Below are 18,548 nucleotides of genomic sequence, written 5' to 3' on the forward strand. Positions count from 1 at the left end.
AAAAAAAAAATAGATAGTTTCTTCACATTTGTGAGTTTATTAAACAACTCTGTTACCTCTTGGTTTTGTATAACCTGGTGCAGACGTAGTCACATTTGAACAGCACACCAGTCAATGGTGGGTGCTCATCCCTGATTAAATGCTTAAATCTTTAGAATCAAACATGAAATGATTGGGTCTGATCTTGTATGTCTTTTAAATTACTTTTCACTCACATATTGTATGTTTTCCATAGATATGTGTTTGTGTTCTAGTTGAGAATCCAAATCACACTCCAGCGGTTCCTTTCACTTTGAATGTCCTTCTTTTTGCATATTTACATTTTTCTTCCAGAGGGATATGATGTTTTGGATGGTACCTCTTTACTAAATGACGACATGATAGAGGATGATGACGGTGCTAGCTCTTCTGCCTATGTGGAGCTGGAAAGGCTGGAGAGAGAGACTGCTGCTGTTCGTAGCCATCACAGTACTAGCTCCACCGTAACAGCCATCTCTGTCCCACCGGCATCCCCACCTTCATACAGGGTCCCTTCTGCCTCACCCGTAGCCTCTGAGCCGCCGGTCCCTCAGGCCATTCAGGCCTTTAAAGAGTCTGCTAACATGGTTGCTGCCTTTAACCTGCAGTGGAAGGATGAAATCTCAGCAATGCGCTATGAACTGGCAGAGCTGCGTAGAGATGTCTGTGGGGAATTGAAGACTTTCAACAGTAACTTCTTCAACTTTACTCAGTGCTACAATATGTGGACTTTGTGTCGGGAGCCTTGCAGTGACAGCACCACACAAACAGATGACAGAGTGTCCATAGGAATTCAAGCAGGCTCAAGCTGGTCCATTCGACAGAATACAGAGGACAAGTCAGTGATGTGCCAACCAGAGCCAGCCCCCTTCAGCATTATGGATTTGATGGACCCACCCCGAATTGAGATTATAGAGGGAACCCCCGAGAGCACGCCAGAGGGGTCAGGCAGCCCTGCCAGTCCACTTCCAATAGAGGATTTCCCATGGGAGATCAACAAAAAGCAGGCTCAAAAGCAGCCAGACATAGGTGGCCACACAGGTGGTCACAGAAGCGCCAGTTTAGAACTGTGGAGCAGGAAGTACACCAGTGGGCCCATGTCATATCTGTCTATGTCATTCTAATCATTCCCATTCTACGCAAACTGTAAAATGAGATGAGGAAGCCAGTGTAAAAACATGACATTTACTAAGAAAGGCAGGGCAGAGCTGTTGTTAGATGTCCCTTTACTCTATGCAGACACAGTGTCTGTCATATCTTGAACAGGCTATAATGTTGTTCAAGCAATCTTTTAACAAGTGTCTTGGTTAGCCATGGAATAAAAGAGAATGACTTTACACCAGAATGAGGTGACATAAGAATGTGAGAGAGAATGTGGCTGATGTTAAGATCCTCAAGTGCCAACAAGTGCAGCATCATCTTCCCTCCGCTGTCTTAAATACCCAACCTTCAGAGAACACGTCAATTCAAGTAAAAATGATCGGAAATCTGAGGGTCTTGTAATGATAAAACTCAATAATCAGCCATTGTGAGGTGAGGCATAAGTTTGTCTGTTTCTGCAAATTTCATTCCAGTTTCTCTTCCTGTAGAAACATTATCTTAAGCACCAGAGTATACTGAAAAAATACTGTGAATAACTTTATAAACCCTAGTTTTTTAATAAATGCATTAAAGATGATACATTAATGAATATATTAATATATAATTTACTTGTTTGTTATTTTTAGTTATTCTAATCAAAGCTTTGTTTTGACATGGCCTTCATCCATTTTGTAGCCAGTTCTAGTTGAAATGGGCATTTAGAAAATATCCAACTTAAAGGTTTTCTCAATGGCAAACTAGTGTACCACACAGCATAAAGAAGTTAACTGTAATAATTTGATAAAAAAAGTAGATAGACCTGACAATAACTTCTAATGAAATGTTTGAAAGCCTAATCCTTTGGAATACTGTATGGATGACACTGTCTCAAGGCTTTGTGGACTTGGTCCCTGGCTAAAATTGTTTACGATGAATTACTTATGAGTCACTTTAAAGTCTAACAACATGTGGAGGGGAGATTCACAAGTATGAATGTATTGGCTTTAGTTCATTCTTGCACAAACTGCATTCATGTTCAAACTCTGTATATGTATATACATGTACCATTTGTATATAGAGAAGCTTATATTCAATACTTGTACTGTTTGCAGTTATTAACATTCATTTCTGACAGCGTTGAGAGGGGCTATACAGTAGTAGTTATTGTACACAGCACTTTTTCCCAGTCTTCGAGGTCTGTCTTCATTTATTTCATCATGTTCATCATCCAGCTGTTTGTGCACGTTATAAGGAAGTTGGTAGTTCATACCAATGTTTAGCCTATTGTTTTTCGTGCAGTGGTGACTGGAGATTCTTTAATGTTTTGTTAAGTATCTTACCTATCCATTAATTTTATTTCAGTGGAAAGGGGTCGAACAAATACTGAATTGGATTTGTCTTTGTTAAGATATTTGGACTAAATTCTATATTATTCACTTTTTTAAATGCCACATTTCTCTAGTAATGGCAGACTTTTTAATGCTGGGGGGGTTCATCACTGCGGAAAGATAATAGAGAAACATTGGTCCCTATAAGTAGACAATCAGAGCCACTGTGGGCCTCTACCTCTCTGACATGTCCCCAGAGGTGCAGTATATTACCACTGAATGTACTAACACCGCCTCACTAGTGATGGCTTAGCTGGGCTCCTTTCAAACCTTAATGGGTGGGAGCCCTCGATCAACTGCTATATTTGGCCAATTGCTCATTTTGTCTGTTACTAATAAAATAGTTGCTCATTAGCCACTGGCATTCCCCGCAACCACTCACCTGGTCCATTGTCCCATTGTACCAACCAAAGTTACTGTAATACTGAGGCCATGGAACTGAGGCCAACAACAAACATGTCCAAGCTTGACAGCACTTATCTTTGGACGATCACTGCAGCACAGGACCATGGGAAGCCTATATGTATCAGACCCCTGACTGAAATGTGAACCTTTCAAAAAGACTTTTAATAAAGCAGAGGCGTCATCTCTCACTTTATAAAGAAAATGGATCTTCTTCCCCCTTTGCACGACCAAAAGACAAAACTTGCAGAAAAAGTGGCATTTTGAAAAAATATATTTATACAAAAGGTTGTACTAGAGGTAAGATCAAAATGAAAGTTGAAGCCACAGAAGAGAAAAAGGCAAACATTTTCTTACAAGTTATTGCAGTAGCTCCGCCCCACACACCTGTTACAGTAACTCATTAAACCTGAGCTTGAATGCCTAGCTAAATGATTCATTTGCCTTGATAATGTAATATATGTGTTACATAGGAACACTATATTAAAGGCATGTTTTGCTGGTATTTTCTGGCAGCAACTCCATAACTCAGAACTTGAGGTTTTGGTACAACGAATAATAGGTAAGGACCAAGCTCAAATGTATTGTTGCCATTCTCCACTATTTGCAATACAGAATAAGAATTTTAAAAACCTTATCACCTATTTATTGTTGTTATAAACCCAAACAAACCCAATGAGTTTTTCATAACATACCTGCCAAAGGCTGGGTTAGCATAAATCATAAATGATTTCAGTTGAAGGCATATGACTGTGAAAACATTTAACCTAAAGCCATTTTAATATACGAGATATATATATATATATATATATATATATATATATATATATATATATATATATATATATATAAAGTATATATGGAAATAAAATTGTAAAGGCTTGTATTCATATTTTTGCTTTTTGAATGATTAAGAGGGGATTTCAGTGACATTCCTTACTTACATCTTTTCCCATTGTTTGGGGAACGCAAACTAATTTAAAGGTGCTGAAAACTGGCCAATCATGATGTCTCCAATCTACATTAATTCATTCTATGCAAGTTCTTTGTTCTTTGTTCTATTTTTACATCATCTAAATATTTGCAGTTATAGATATTAGGTGTTAATGTCAAAATTTTATCAAATGTCAATGTCATCAATGACGGGAATGAAATGACGTTTTCAGAAAATATTTAATATTTTTTTATTTAATTTAGTTATTTTTGCATGAGCCAGGGGCCACACACTGAAGGTTGTTTGAGTGTTTCCTAGGGTTGGGTATCGTTTGGGTTTTATCCAATACCGGTGCTAAAACGATACTTTTAAAACAGTGCTGGTGCCTAACCGGTGCCTGAACCGACTTTAAAAAAAAAATAAAAATAAAAAGAGCACAAAACCACGGTCAGCAACATTAAAGAACGGCTTGTTTATTGCTAAGGCCATATGGTCAACAAAAAGAAGAAACACTTGGATGGATGGCAGAAAGGTACTTTACAACAAAAGCTTAAATTTTTTGAGGTGCAGTTGAATGCACCATTAGTTTACGAGGTGCAATTGCAGCGTTGCCAATTTGGCAACTTTCTCGCTAGATTTGGATCTATTACATTGTAATTCATTTCCATGCATGCTGCTCTGCATAATCAGAGTCCACGGCTCTTCTGCCAACAGCACGGGATCTCTCTCCCTCTCCCCTTCGGCCGTGAGCAGCAGGCAGTTAGCCGAAACAGCCACTAAGCTTTATGCAAATGATACATGATGACGTCATCATTATGCAAATGAGAGTGACATCATCTGCTGAGTTTTAGTGACTTTTGGAGCTAGTGCTAGCTACTTTCATTGAAAAAGAATTGCTAACACTGCATCTCCAAATGCGGTTGTGGCCATGGTGTCTCAGAAAGTGCAGCTAGGCTTACACTGTCTTTAGCTGCAGACTGTTGCACATCCCGGTGTTGGAATCCTTTTGAGTGTAATACATCCACACTTTGGACCGTTTAAGCAGTTTAACCATGTGTAAGCCAGCTACAAGCTAACGGTAGGCTAACGTTACCTGCTAAGTTATATGTAATGTTAACTAGCGACAAATCCAGTAATACTTCCGTTGCCTGTAATGACCACCAGAGGGAAGCACAGGCATTTAAGTAGTGGTCCGGTAGATACTTTAATACATCCATATCGGCACCGGGTTTCGGTACCCAACACTAGTGTGTTCTGGCAGACAGTTATTTCATTCACATTTCTCCCATTTTAGAGTATATGTATACTAGAATCAAAGAGTTTGTTGGTGAGATTCTTGAGATTTCTGCTAAGTGGTAGCATCCGTGTGTTTTGTGACATCATAAAGAAAAGAAATTAATCATATTTGTATCACACATTGTTTTTTTCAATTTACTTACGGACTACAGCAAATTTGGAAAACAATGCTGTACAAATGCTTAACATTCTTCTAAATTTATATTTAATTGAACTGTAAACTGGTGATTAATTGATCCCAGGGAACTCACCCATGCTATAAATAAGTTCAATCTACTGTTTCATTATCATTTCATCATTTAGTCCAAAGAAATTACCCTTTCCTAAAACAAGTTGAAATGTAGCAAAATACAGAAATAGAAAGTATTATTTTAAAAATATATACATGAAAGTTGTACATTTAACAAAGACTGAAGAGGAAATAGACAAAGGGTATTTAAATTATTTTTTAACCATGCAACCATATTTTGTGTAATGAAATATATCATTATATATTGAATTGTCTATCTTATATGTTACAGTATGTAGTCAATTGCCCCATGAGTTTTTGTTTACATTTTGTTGTCATCCAGAGATCTGATGCAACAACTATGCCAACTCTGTGACGTCCAGCTATTAGGACAAAGATTTTTGGATGGAATCTGATCTCACCTGAACCTGTAACACTGCTTGAATATAAATCCTTTTCTACCCCTATGTTCTCTTCCTGCATTTATTCAAGGTTTCTTGGAGAAAACATGGTACTCTGTTTTGCATCAATCATGTTGCAATTTTCAGGGATCTCAGACTGTATTGTTAGTGAATCAGACTTTGTCAAAGTTATAAAACACCTTTTGAAAACCATACTTTAGCCTGCATTTGTTAGCTTATGCTTGTTTTGTTAAAAGTATGCAATACATTTTTTTGGCTTATTGTGGTGTTTCTTGTGAATTTTCATTTACAACTTTTATTGGCCTTATGTATTTTTCATATATTGATATAAAACAATGGATTCAAATGTTTATGATGTTCATGTTTATGGTAATTTAAATGGCAAAATGGGGGTCATAGCTTTACAATGGCATATTTTGTGTCCATAGTGAGTAATCTACACACTGTTAACACACAAATATTGTACACAGCATGGGCCAGACACAGTGTCTTTTACTTTGACCCTGTCAATATGTATTGCTTTTCTACTAAGCTATCATCATTTTGTTTTATTTTATTTTTTCCCCCATTTTAGGCGCCCGTAGCTTAGCAAGGGGGCGTAGAGAGTACGGTAGGTCTGGTAGGGAACCGCTTTATTCTATCTTTTTTTATATGTTGTTAATAGTTTTTCATACATTTTGTCTGACTCATTAACATTTTCCACTAAAATAAGATATACCATAAGTTAAAAATTCTGTCATACTCACTAAGTATGTATAATACATTTAAATGTTTTCATCTGTTTCCACATTGAATCAAGTGGAATTTTTAAGAGTATGTACTAGTACTAGATAATGAGTTAAAAAAAACCAAAAGAACTAAACTAAAACATCTGTTGTTTACTGTCCCACATGTTGGCCTTGTGTTAGCACACTGGCATTGTACAATATCTACTGTATTTGAACAGACAACTGTGCACATCTGGAACATACTTTAACTGAGATGTGGATGAAGCCTTTTACAAAATCCATGAAATTATTTATTTGGTTTGTTTTTATTTGTTATGATTTATAATACTTCTGTTCAAATTCATTGGTATTAGTAGTGATTCACCCACTTGCTTTAACCATTGTATACATTTTCTTTGAGCGAACAGAGGGGAATAAAATCAGTATTTATTATTTTAAATATCCTGGCATGCAGCAAGGCAGGTTATGACCAACATAACTGCTTTGTTCTACAAACCAGCACAAATCAATGCTGCTTTGAGATGATATCATCAAATCAGGTTTTCATACTTAAATTGTGGACAAGCCACAGTTCTTTAAGTATAAAAAGACATTTTCAGATCTGTATTCAAGTCAGTCACTTTCAGTAGCTGTGATTTTGACAATGATGGCATAAATTCAGCTTATTTGTTTTAGGGGAAGGATAAATACTACTACCAATACTCAAACTTAACTTTAAGGGGGTGAATGATTTAATATTCAAAACTTTCACATGGTTGCAGATTGCGAACTCTGGCATGCTGAAGTAATTGAAACATGGAAGATTTCATGCAGTCTACAAGTAAACCTACAGTATTATACTTGTAGTCAGATATATTGGGTAGGTACAGTTTCATATGTGTTATTGGTTCCAGCTTGTTTTGAACATACAATTCTCTAACAAACTACACACATTGTGTGGGCTAAAATTCTATCTAAAAAGGTCTGTTCATAATGAAATGTTTATATTTGGTGGCAAGGTTTATACTCAGCTGCCATTGCTGTACTATAGCAAACCCACTTTAATGGCCCCACTAGTAGCAGAGCCTGTGAATGGTGATATCTAATGATTTGTCAGTTGTTTTATCTGTCCAACACTTTTGTTTAAAGCAACATATTAAAGAAGTTATTAAAGACTGGTTGAGAGTCAGATCCCCAAAGGATGAATCCTTAAGTTTTTGGTGAACCCATGGCCTTTCCTATAGTGCCACCATCATGCCAAAGATTCCATGTGTACACATGGAATGGGCAGATTTGCTTAAAATTTCCGGAGCAAATGCACACTTCCCAATTTAATTAACTATTTACGTTTTCGATAGAACGCTACTCTAGTTTCACTTTCAGACCAAAAATATAATCTTTGCACACAAATCCTTCAATTCAAAACTCTTTGGATTTTCTTGTACATGTACACTGTACATTCAAGACAAACATCCTTTTAACCCAACTATATATAGGTAAGGCTCTAACAATAGCAATATGGTCAATATGTTCTTTGTTTTGTCCAACACTTGTGATTATAGGGTACAATGAACTTCACAGCTTCTAGGGGCTGCTATCGGGGCGTTTTAAGTTACTTTAACTGTGAAGGCCGGAGAAGGTTAACTTTTTTGTGGATTTATTTGGGACACTATCCAGTACCTCATCACTGGGGCAAAGGCAATTAAAAGAGAGTTTGTTGAAATTATACTTTCAGGCCATTGATTTGTATTGGTTTGTTGTGATATATCATACATAAAAGGTTAATCCACCTTGCATCCATGGGGGCATCACCACTGTATGTATATATGTATGTGGCTATGAACAACATGTTTGTTTTAATTGAATTAATCTTGAAAAAAGGCCTACAAAACCTGTTTTAAATTTTGTAAATCCAGCAGAATCAGCTGGAATTCCTGACCTACACACCCTCAAGTCCTACTAATTGTCCTATGTCAAATCATCCATCCATTCATCCATTTATAGATCCATCCACTCATCCAACTTTGCTAACCACCAGTGTCATACTCAAGCTCAATCCTAGGCCCGACGAATTTTCACAATGGTTGAGTCAGGTATAGTAACATTGATAGAAAGAAATTATAAATTCCCTTTAGTCATTGCTTTTTTTTGCATAGCCCAGTTTTTTTTTTTTAGCTAAACACAGTAATTTATTTTGCCTGTGGCAATATGTGTCTTTTATGCCACACTAAAGAAATACCATTTAGGTAGGCAAGAAAGTCAATTTTAGACTTCAGTACACAAGTAATTAATTTGCACGTAATCCTCAAGTTTATCACTAAATAGACATGCAATGTAAGATATACAGTAATCATCAAATTAATATCTTTTCTCAGTTATTTTCACGTTAGGGATTTTGTGATGAGCCTAGCAATAAACAAGCTACACTAGCTTCATGAAAAAAAATTGGAGTAGACTACATGCTACATTTATGCAAATATGTAAAATAAAAGCAGTGCTTGTTGGTCCATATATAGTATACACTCACTGCTCAGACAGCCAGTAGAACAAATTGTTAAAGAGAGTGATAATTCTCAAAAATATTGCAACTAGATAAAGCTGTAGGCAGTGGTTTTTAGGCTTTAAACACAATGATTTTGCAATATAATTACTTGTTTTTTCTGAGCCCCTGCTAAATGGAGTGAAGCTAGATACTCAGTTTCCATGCTTAGTACAGCATGGAGTCAAACAAAAGTGTTACATTAAGACCTGAGAGCCTTCACATTCACTTTGTTACATCTTCAGCCCCCATGCTCATGTATGCAGCTTGTCAGTCATTGCATGCACATCATTAAGCCACATCCACCCTGACCTGAGTAAGAACAGCATCTCACCAGCCTCTTTGCCAGTCTGAGTCCACAACTATGGCAAGAACGGCCTCTGGCACGAATGGAGGGAGTCGGACGGGAAGGAGACACAGTCAGAACTTTTGCAACGATTTTTCTGAAATTTAAGTCTTGACCACAAAGGAACAAAAGGTTTGAGGGGCCTTGTTGAAAAAGCACAAGAGAGAAGGTCTGTTTCATTTCTCTGCACCAAAACGTTTATGAAATGATATTAGGTCACACTTTACATAAAGTCCATACAAGTACCACAGTTTTAATAGTACCTACATAATCTGGAATCTCAGCTGCACTTATCGTGTTCACATGGCAAAGTGTGAACACAATAAGGCGTTTTTCCATTACATGGTACCTGCTCTACTCGCCTCGACTCTACTCGACTCTACTCGCCTCGACTCGCTGTGCGTCCGTTTTCCATTGCAGATTTTAGTATTGCCTCAGCGTGGCTGGTCGTCATAGCGACTAGGGTGGGCGTGGCTTAGTAGCTTGCTTTTCCCATTGACATATCCCCGACGCATTTCCTGGTTCTCCGTCTCCGTAAACAACATGATATCAAAGAGATAGTTAACGTTTACTGCTCCAGATTTCCCACCGTGGTCACATATATATGACTCTAGAGTCGCTACTCGCTGCGGAGATAATCGCCGTCACTCTCTCACTTCTCCCTCGCTCACTAGCTCCCCACACACACACATACGGTGACTCGACACACACACATCAAACATGCACACACCAGTGCACCAGTATAACCATCAGGCCACTTGTATGCTACGGAAAAAGTTCTGCGTGGAGCCTCCAGCAGCAAAAAAACACTGCTGGCTAAACTATTTAAAAATGCCGTCTCTCACTAGCAATGCAGTGATCAATGACGCTTCTTTCCGACCAATCAGAAGCCTGCAGGGTTTCACGTCACCTTCTCGGCTCGCCTCAGCTCGCTTGGAACCTCGACTGAGCAGGTACTAAAAAAAGTATCTGTTAGCAGGTACCAGGTACTTTTTTTCGTAATGGAAAACCAAAAAAGGCGAGTAGAGTTGAGGCGAGTAGGTACCATGTAATGGAAAAGCACCAAAAGTGATCACTTAATTTTCCAGTAATTAGTATTATAATTATATTTTAAGTGCAGCAATGTACTTGCACTTCCTGTAAAGTATGGCTTAAGCTCATGTAACCAAATACAAAGGGATTGAAATGCAGTAAACTGGCTTTAAAGCGTAACTCTCGCCAAAATGCAACCTAGGGTCTTTTTGTGAATGTACCCGAGTCAAACTTTTGTTTAAAAGCATAATTAGGACGTAAACGCAACTTTTAAGATTTACCGTATTCTCATTTTCGGTCAAATGGCCTTTTGAACAGGAGAGCTAGGGGCACTACTATGATAGCATCAAAATCACTATTTTTAAAACACTAAGATGACACAACATGAAACTTTGCTTGAAGTATCACCAGGGGCTCTACACATGAACGCGAGCCTTGGGAACATTGTTTGTGTACACAGAGTATACTAAAAAGAAAGGTTTTAACGACTCACTGTAGCTGTTGGTTTTTCCGGTCGCCGTCCATCTAGCTAGTCAAAAAGAATCGTTCTCCGAATGCAACGTAACAGGGAGGAGAGTAAAGATGGAAAGCTCCTAAAGCTTATTTCCATATAAAAAGGCATGGATAATTTTTTTTTTGTCGTTGGTGAAAAACAATATTGACCTTGTAGTTGAAAAAGGAGCCTCACATAAGAATGACATTTCCTCCTATGGAGTCTGTTCATTGGCATTCGGAGATCGACACTTTTTGACTGACAAGATGGCGGATAGCGTAAACAAAAACTGCTAAAGTGAGTCGTTCAAAACCTTTTTTAGTAAACTTTGTACACAAACAATTTTCTCAATGCTCGAGTTTATGTGTAGAGCCCCTGGTGATCCTTCGAGCAAAGTTTCATGTTGTGTCTTCTTAGTGTTTTAAAAATAGTGATTTTGATGCTATTATAGTAGTGCCCCTAGCTCTCCCATTCAAAAGGCCATTTGACCGAAAACAAGAATATGATAAATCTTAAAAGTGTCTTTTCCGTCGTAATTATGCTTTTAAACAAAAGTTTACTCAGGTACATTCATAAAAAGACCCTAGGTTGCATTTTGGCGAGAGTTACGCTTTAAATAGAAGCGGGGTGGTCATACCCATTCAGGATAAGATTTGAAAAATGGGAATGTAAAAAGTGGAACTCCACATGCTGCAGCACAGCATGCCACTTTTAAATATACTATATTTTGTTGCATCACCAGAGGCAGTCAGCTTTGGCATCTTTCTATCTTTGTCTGGATCTCTGTGCACATTTTTTCTGCTTTTCTTTGTTTCCCTACTGTCTAGACCTCATTTCTGTTAGATTTACAAAAATTCCACTTGACAGGGATTGAAATGTTTCTATTCAAGCTAATATTTGTGGTATTTTACTACAGTTGTGGAGTGGCTAATTCAGTAGTTGTATTAGAATGATTGTCTGTGTCTCTTTTTGCTAAGTCTTTGCCTGTACATGACATTATTTTTGGCCTTATACTCCAAAAATTGCAATACTCTGTGCCTCTCTTTTAGGAGACACACTGTACCGCTAATGAACCAAGTTTAATGTTTAAATATTTAATATATGTCTAATATCCAAAAATTTGAGAGAAAAGGAGTTATCTTGCCATTTAAAACCATTAATTGGAAAATATGAATTGGTTTTATTAAGTTCAGAATTTTAAAATTTGACTTAATTTTTATATTTATGTTTTAATGATGTCTTAAAATAAGTTAAAGCATAGCGGTCTGTTTTCAGATTCAGATGATGCATGTTATCTTATGCCTGATAAGTAAGGATTGCTCTTTAGATAATGATACATGGTCAACATATTAGGGAAATGTAAATGGATAAAAAACAACCTTGGCAGACATTGATAATTCAAAGGCTTTAACCTAAAGACAATATAGCTGATTTTCAATTTGGTCCATTTTGGATAATCTTTTGCCTCTTACTTAATTTTATTGTGATTCTATTGTTAGTGTTATAATTTAATAAGACATTTTTCGACAATATTGGCAGCTACAACAGAGGCAAAAGCGAACAAGTATAAACTAAAGTCTAGACAAATACATATTCAAATGTCCCTGGCAATATGTTTTGTTATAAGGCACTTAAATAAGGCTGAGGCACCTCCTGGAGAATTGTTGCCTATGTGCATTGTCCATCAAGATGCAAGTTTTGTCCGTGTCATTAGAATGTCTGCATTCTGAGAAAGAAACACAGCAAATGCTGGATAATGAATGTTACCCAGAAATCAACACTTCTACTTATTTCTTATCATGGTGAAGCAGTGTTTGAGATTGTTACAGTAAGACTGTAAATGTAGCTCATTCATATGAAATCATTATAGACCAAATGCACTTTCCCCAAGTGCATTCAGCTGCTCTGCACATTCAACATTTAGAAAAAACATTGATGTGACCCATTTCTAAAACTATATTGAGCACATCTGTGTTTCTCGCTCTCCATGCTGGTTACTGAGGGACTTAACAACTGAAGAAGGCAAAAAGAAAACATTCTGTAAATATTTTTTAATGACCTCTTGGAGTTAGTTGTGGTAGGTATATGAAGATGATTTACTGTAGGTGTGCATTAGTGTGTTCGATACCTGCATTTGTCCTTTCTAACTGGTGTTTGCTCCTTGCAGGGATTCAGTTTCGTCTCCCTACTTCCTGCAGCGTGGACCGCGCTCAGCCACCTCCAGGTACCAGTCCGTCTCCATCTCTTCTCTTTTTCGCCATACTAGCCCTTACCTTTGCAAACTACATTTCAGTTGCAGTCATACATCTGTGGGTGTATTAAGGGAGTCCGGCTACTTTTGCTAACGATAAGAAAGAAAGAAAGAAAGAAAGAAAGAAAGAAAGAAAATATCTTCCTGGTAAATGGTTGGGTTACACATAACTTTAATAGGCTAACATGTAATGGCTCTTAACACAGAGGCTTTGGTTTAATGTTTTTGAGGTTTTCGTACATTATGTTGTGAAAAACATTCCCCTCTGTAGGCTTGGAAAGTGGCTCTGAAAAGCTTGCCCTACAAACACAGTATGTCCCTCGTCACAGTGTTTCCTTTAGGATTTTTTTCAGCAGTGGGGGCAGGTCTGTCCGAACATTTCACCAGTAAATTCCTGTTAAATGTATAAGCTGTCAGCATTTTAACCAGGTTTACTCCAGCTGCTAGCTAACGGTAGGCTAACGTTACCTGCTGCCAAGTGTAGTGTTAACTAGCGTGATATGCGGCGATGTTTAGGTTGCCTCTAACGTCCATTTCGGAGTATCAGAGAGAAGCGCAGGCATTTCAGTGGCACCTAAATAAGGCCCCGAAATCCACGTAGTGTGAAATAATTTTTTACTGTCGCTGTTCTTCACTTAAAGTAGGCTGATAAATCTCCATGGAGGGTTGAGGTGAAAAGATAGAGGCAATGCAATTTTCTGTTCACGTGAATGTGGCCTGTTAAAATCAGTTGTATGTTCATGTGAACGGAGCATGTTAAAAGCAGTTGACAGAGACGGCCATGGCTGCTGGAGGAGCAGAATAATTTAAAAAAGCTGTGACACCGGCAACAGAGCTCCGTCGTATCAGCGGTAGTTGGTAGTTGAGTTACCCGAGAATAGGGTGACCAGACGTCCCGAAAAATTCGGGACAGTCCCGAAATCCAAGCAGTTGTCCCGAATCCTGAATCCTGCCCTAATTGTCCCGAAAATTAGAGCAAAGTCTCAAAAGCAGACTCGAGTATTTATTTTATTTTTTTGACTCTCGAGTAGTTCTAGTCTGATAGAACATTAAAACCTGTTCATGGTGATTGAGTTATCCTGCAGCCCGCTCCCATCGGCTGGTCATTGGCTGCAAGTTGCAACGCAAATTTTCATTCATTCATTTTTTAAATGGAGGCTCAGGCTGGTGTCTGGGACCCGATCAAGATCAACACGTAGCTAAAAAGCAAAAACGTCTCTGCAGGTACAGGGAGGACTGGGTAGGGAAATACCCCTGGATTACTGCAGTTTTCCGCAATGCAAACAAAGCGTTTTGCAATGTATGTAGGAAGGAGTTTGGTGTTTCACACGGGGGGGGCGACTTCAGGCTAGCAGCAAACTACATATAGCCTAGCCACGTATAGCCATGCTTTCCAAAAAAAAACAATTCTTCATCTTGTTTAACACACAACTTTAATGAAACCTAGATTTTTTTAATGGTATATGTTGTTTTTTTTTTACTCTCAAGTAATTATAGTCTGATAGAACATAAAGAAGACCAATAAAAAAAAAAAAAAAAAACTTTGTCCAGTTTATTATTCCGAGGCGAATAGAACGGGCAGCTACGTGCGGGGTCCGACCATGCTGTATTTGTTATGGATGCGCTCAGCTGTGTCCATGCTGCGGCAGATGTGTTGCGTTTGTGCTCCGTGTATTCTTTAGTTTCGGGTTTCCACCTCCGACGTAGAGCAGCGTACAGCCACTTCCATAGCTAAACAATTTGTCTCATTCAGAGACCAGAGTCTCAAACGGGGCTCTGTGTCTGTCAGAAGGTCTGAGATCTACCGTATCAGCAGAGCAATCACGTAATGCACAGCAGACTATGGTGCTGGTATAGATTATTTTCTGAAATATAGCTTGTGATTTTATTCTTGTAATAGCCTATTATCACTTTATTTTTCTCAAAATATCACGACTCCTCCAAATCACAGAGAACACTACTGTGTTTATATACTTTGAATGTGCACAAAGTTTTGGATAAGAGCAGTAAATCTTGCTCAAACATCTGAAATATTACAATCCAGGGGTTTATTAATAAATTAAAATGAATGAATGTATCATTGAGGTGAATAATTGTCATATGCATATTAAGGAGGTTACCAACAAAAGACGCAAAACAGGAGGTAAGAGTAAATGATGCCTATAGGCTACATGTGTGCTGACTCAGATATAATTAGAAAAGTCCATCCAAAGGAGAATAAATAGTTGAAAGCAATACAGAATGCCTGACAGCCTTATTGCAATATATTCCATTATGTTTTTGTATTTGGATTGTAATCTGTTTATCTTTAAATAAAGATATTTGCAGCATACATTGATTCAGAAAAAGGTAGAAATAGGTGCATAAAAATTGACCAGAATGCAGGAAATTAAGTGTTTAATGCTCAAAATGTTCAATAAATCATTTTAATTACTTTGCTGTTATTGGAATAAATAACACTTAAAAAAATCTTTTTAAAAAATCTCAAACTAATTCTCAAAATTAACTGAAAAAGGCTGTTACTGCAATTTTGTTAATTTCATAGGAAAAAACACTTATTATTAGACTAGGAGCCTAGGATCAAAATAATGAAGATACTGTGTCTGTGTCTGAACAGGGCTGGCACATGTTCACGTTAAAAAGCGTGTGCGTGCACAAACACTACGGTCCCGTGCAAAGTGTCCCGGTTTTAGCTCCAGGAAATCTGGTCACCCTACATTATGCGCCGACATCAAGGTTAGGCACGTGGTTTGGATTAAAACATTCCCAAGGAACGAGCATTTCCGTGAAAGTCCTTTGTTTTTCTAGGGAAAGCGAACTCCACTCTCGGCATCAACACGCTGTGTTTTATGACAATTATTTAAGTAATAAATGGAAAGCATTTCAAAAATATATATTGTCCCCCTTTTTTTGTGCACCCTTAGCTACTTCAAAAGGTGTAGCGAAACGTCCAAACAACAATTCAAACTACGTCAGCAACATTCCTCTGTCCATGCCTAAAAGCTCTGTTTATTTGAAACACTGATACATCTCCAATATTACAAAATAGGGCTATTTTTTATTGTTAAAATATGTCAATATATCAAAACAAAAGAAACTCCAAAAGCACTTCTCTAAACTCGACATGTTCCAAACATTGATATTTTCCCAATGTTAGAAAAAAACTGCTTCTGATTGTCGATTAACCACCGTGAATGTACTAGTTAGCTAGTTTACCTGTTTGCGTTCTGTTTGACGTGGCTTGACGTTGGTTGCGAGCGCTAGACGTAACAAAGCCAGAAACCATCGGAAGCTGTATTTATTTATTTATTTATGTACATGTCGGTGTAAATATTTGTATTTATAACATACTGTGCTGACAGACAATAAGTGGATTCAGTCGCAGGAGTGTTTTGAGAGGCTTATGAACAATTTACATGACAGAATCCTCCTCAAGCTTCCTTCAGATCGAGCGACCCCTCAAGCCTTTGCTGCATTCACGTGCTCCTGGGATGTTTCCGTTTCCAGAACTGGGAAGTCGTTCTTCTGACTTCGGTGTGTTCTGTTCATGAGCTAGTCGTATTGTGGGGAAAAACATGGACGCTACAAAGAAGATGTGATGTATTTTATTGCTCAGAGCTGTTTCCAGTATTTATTTCCAGTTTGAAGCTTTTATTAGTGATTTTGTCCCAGACGTGTTGCTGCAGCACTAGGCTACATTCCTTTACCTGACTTGTTATCAGGGTTAACGCTAATAAATACCTTTTCTAACTAGTCCAGGTCACTCTACGTGGACAGCTACTAACGGTTAACGTTACAACCTAATACTATATTACAAATTGCATACAAATGTATATGCAATATGTGTATATATTTTTTTACCATTAACCCAACATTTACTTTCGTAAATCAGTTTTAAGATCAATTGACGTATAGATAATTATACTCATGTTGACCCCTGCATTCTCAATTGTAAAAAGTAGTCAATAGAACAGTTAAAATACTTACGTATTCATTTGACTGTCAACCGTGTAACAGTAGTCTCAGTCTCAGTCAAATGCTTCTCAGCTGTGTACTTGCCCAAACCAACTTTTAAATCCAGTTCGTTCTTCTTTGCTCAAGGATCTTGTCAGTGTTCCAACTTTTAACAAACACAGATTTGAAGGGGGAAATTGTAAAAAAAAGAAGAAAAAAAAGACTGTATCTGTGATCATTGATTAATCTGCCAAGATTTCCCATCACAATGTCCCAGAGCCCAATCTTCAAATGAGAATGATAACCTATAAATGAGAGAAAAGCTGTAAATCATTAAATTGTGTTCCAAAGTATGTTAGACATTAGTGCTTGATACAGTACACAACTTAAACGATAGCTGTCAATAAATTTCCTGACAGTTAATTGATTAGTTTGATTATTTAAGCAATAGCCTGCTGCTTCTCAAATGTTCTAATATGATAAGCCTTGCCGTGTCACGCACAGTATTGAGTCACTGAGTTGATGAAGTTAGAAAAGGCAACAGAAAGTAATTGGATAGTCAGTGAGGACAGCAAGGAGATACATGAGGATGAATTGTAGATAGGTTAGTTAATTTGAGTCTAGGTGCAGAAGCATGTCCCTGCTTCTGAGCTGCAGTGTGGCAGATGATGTGTCAAAATATCTATTTTGAAAGCAGAAACCAGGGTCTTCACTGATAACTTGTAATACTACAAACAACTTTTAAGCAGAGCAGCAACACTATTTTTCTTTTTTTTAAGATTATTTTTTGGGGCTTTTCCCTTTATTAGAAAGTGGATAGATATGAAAGGGGGACAGAGATGGGGAATGACACGCAGCAAAGGGAAGCAGGTCGGATTCAAACCCTGCACCGCTGCAGGACTCAGCCAACATGGGGCAAACCCTCTTACTGGGTGAGCTAGAGGCTGCCCACAGCAACACTATTTTATAGCATGACATTCATGTCCATTTAGTCTTGGCTGCACCTCCAGTGTGTGGGTCTGTTTACTGAACTGCCCAGTGCAGCAGTGCTAAACCAAACAATCCAATACAAACAAAGCCATGCAGGCACAACTGACTACACGAAGGACAGGATGCTTCCCTAGACTATATTAGCCAAACTTTCAACTAAAGCCGTAGTATTTCAAAAGAAAACCTGCTGTACAGTAGCCCTGCAAATTTACTTTGTTGACGTAAACCCTTTTTGCCTTTGCCATCTTCTCAGTGGGCGATTTTCCTTTTTCATTGAGACTCTATTGTCAGTGTCAACATTAGATTTTCTTCGTCTTTTATATTTGAATTCCATTTCAGATTTTTTTTTATGTCCGTGTAGTAGACATTGAACTTTGATCTTCAGGAACTGATATTTACCACAATGTTTTAAGGCTTAATGTTGTTCCTCCCTGGCTGTTAATGAGCCCCACCACCTTCAAGACAGT

At 37.8% G+C, this 18,548-nt stretch overlaps 1 protein-coding gene and 1 long non-coding RNA gene across 2 annotated transcripts in view; one reads left to right on the forward strand and one right to left on the reverse strand.

Annotated features, from left to right (window-relative positions):
* Positions 1 to 18,548, forward strand: part of LOC114572855 (disks large-associated protein 2) — an 81,309-nt gene that overhangs the window by 51,615 nt on the left and 11,146 nt on the right. The window lies entirely within an intron of this gene.
* Positions 30 to 16,622, reverse strand: LOC114573131 (uncharacterized). The gene is made up of 3 exons (XR_003694865.1): positions 16,489 to 16,622; positions 13,015 to 13,227; positions 30 to 620 (listed from the first exon to the last, which is right to left on the reverse strand). It is a non-coding gene; the product is annotated as an uncharacterized LOC114573131 (long non-coding RNA).

Source organism: Perca flavescens, chromosome 18 (genome assembly GCF_004354835.1).
Source record: "Perca flavescens isolate YP-PL-M2 chromosome 18, PFLA_1.0, whole genome shotgun sequence".
Taxonomy (NCBI): domain Eukaryota; kingdom Metazoa; phylum Chordata; class Actinopteri; order Perciformes; family Percidae; genus Perca; species Perca flavescens.